This window comes from Montipora foliosa, chromosome 1 (assembly GCF_036669935.1).
Source record: "Montipora foliosa isolate CH-2021 chromosome 1, ASM3666993v2, whole genome shotgun sequence".
NCBI classification, from domain to species: Eukaryota; Metazoa; Cnidaria; class Anthozoa; order Scleractinia; family Acroporidae; genus Montipora; species Montipora foliosa.
Genome location: NC_090869.1, coordinates 12,987,924 through 12,990,423, shown reverse-complemented (window position 1 = coordinate 12,990,423; position 2,500 = coordinate 12,987,924). Strand labels below are relative to the sequence as shown.

The window sequence follows — 2,500 nt, the reverse complement described above, 5'->3', positions numbered from 1 at the left end:
AACGAAAATTATTTGTCATCGGATCCACATATAAACACTACAAATTCTTTACGCTTTGCCTACTCGTCAAAATGGCGGTCAAAACCGTAATAAGGCCTATTGGATTAACATTATCAAAGGCTCCTTAGAGCTTCCTCATGGTGATACATATGTATACGCTATGCTTTTTTCAGTGGGGCGGATTCTTGCGCGGACAGGATCACGGAGTTAGGCGCGTAGGGATTACAATATTTCTTTCATGGTTGACATTACATCATCAAGTAGATTACATTGAATTGCACAGTCCTGCAGACAACGGCCGTTATCATACAGTGGCCAGGCTCTGGTCATCAGTGCTCTGGCCCCCACAAGGATATGGTACGTGGCCTCACAAATTCATGTGCCAGCCGGTTGTTTTGTTAAGCTTGCTAAGATCGTCTTTGGTTTTTTTCTGGAGAAGTAGGCCTGACTTCAGCCGTGGTGCGTGCCATTGTGGTTCAGCCCCCTTCTGCTTGTGATTTTCTGAGTGTTCTCGACCTAAAGCTGAAAATTTCTTCTTTGTTTGTTCAGTGGATTAGGTGCCTTGCTGTTTCACCAAGCAGCTGCATGGACCTCCTTTTTCTCCTGCTGGTGTTCTAATCTGCTTAGTCCTTCGTTTTATTATGTCCTGCCCCACTCCCCTTCCTGTGGCACCTTCTTCTCTAGAGCTCTCCTCCAATTTCTAACGCGCTTTTCTGTCTGCCTGTGGCTCTTTTTCACGGCGTCGTTCCTCGTTTGTTGATAGGCCGTCGTGTCTCTTCATCATGTTTCGTCTGTTTCTTGAATTCAGCCAATCCGTCCATTTGTCGTTACTCTCAGTGAGTGTTGTTAGCTTCCTCATTGTTTTGACACGTTTTGAGCTTTACTGGCCTACCACTTGGAGGCAGCTCTTATTTTTTCGTGCTGGACCACCCAGCGGTCGATCTCAACTGGATAATCACGCATGGAATCCTTTATATAACTGACCGTTTGATACGTTTTGGCTATCCTGTTGATTCTCCTATTTTTTGTGGCCTAGCCCCTGAATGTCCTTCTTTTTTTTTCTTTTTCTGCCCCTTGGTTCTTAGTGGGCTTTCTTAGCTTCAGTGTCTCGTGTTTTCCTTCACTGATTCCTCGGCACCCCATCTTGATTTGTCGTCTTGTCTTGTTTGGCTTTAGCCCTTATGAAATTCTTCTTCCTAGAATTTTTGTGTAATTGCGTGATGTTTGAAATTTTTTTCTCTGGCATGCTCATAACGACTTCCGTTGTCATGGATAGGGCAGTTCGATTTCCTAGCGTCTTTGGCGTGCTGATGCATGGATCCCCGTAAAGTGAACCGTTGTTTTTTAACGAATTACATATAGTCGGTATGTCTGGCCCCCACTGGAGGCCCGGCCATTCGCCTTAACAATAAAAATAATTGTTGGATAAGGGGTTAGTCACATATAGTTTAGGGGCCCGATTAACAAGAGCACAGGCGACAACACGGGAGAAAGGGAAGGGGGGAGGGGGTAGGGGTGGGGCATTACTCCAGCCGAATGTCTTTCACCTTGAGAAACGAAAGTATTGTCATGATGTTCTCCCCTGCGAAAACAATACGAATATGGTAGACAGGGCCGAGTTGAAGTGCATTTTGGACTGTTTTGGGAACAAGCCACCGTTTATGCAGTCATTTACTCTGCAAAGCAAAAAGACTTTCCTATATTCTTGTACGATAACACTTAACTTCGGGTTAAATCTTTCTAACTTACGTTGTTACCAAGTAAACGTCGCATGTGCCACGATCACACTGAAGTTTCAATGGATCGAATCTTTTCTTTTTCCGGATAATTTTGCATCTTGGCAAGTGACGAACCACGCATCAAGGACCTAATGAGAAATTGTGACTATCACAAAAAGACGGGCAATAAAATTTGCCTCGCAGACCCACTGGGAGAGTTTTAAATAGTTGCGAAATGAAGTAAATATTCAAATGCGTAATGCCAAATCTAAATTTTTCAATGACAAGATTAACTCCTGCTCTAGTACATATGACCCTAAGAAAACTTGGACCCTCATCAATATATAATTGGGGAAGAATAACAAACCGAATAATTTGAGCGAGCTCTCAGTTAACGATAATTTAGTGTCAGATCCCAAATCTGTGGCTGAGGGTTTGAATGACTATTTTGTTAATATTGGGCCGACATTAGCAGCAGAATACGAAAACGAGTCGTGCAATATTGCCCAAACGACTAGAGACAATATCAATTCATTCCTATGCACGCAGTTTAAATTCTTACCAATTCCTGTCGATAACGTTGCGTCAACTTTGAGAGGCCTAAAAGCAAATAAAACAACGGCCTCGATAAAATTCCTCCTAAAATTCTTAAAATATCAGCAAGTAAAGTTGCACCGTCTTTGAAGTACATTTTTAACCTGTCTCTTGCGACAGGAATTTGCATAGATGATTGGAAAAGCGCACGTGTAACGCCGACTATCTTCCTATTTTTATTTTACCAG

At 42.8% G+C, this 2,500-nt stretch overlaps 1 long non-coding RNA gene across 1 annotated transcript in view; it reads left to right on the top strand.

The window, feature by feature from the left end:
* Positions 1–2,500, top strand: part of LOC137985362 (uncharacterized) — a 188,174-nt gene that overhangs the window by 21,232 nt on the left and 164,442 nt on the right. The gene's annotated exons all lie outside the window — the stretch shown is intronic.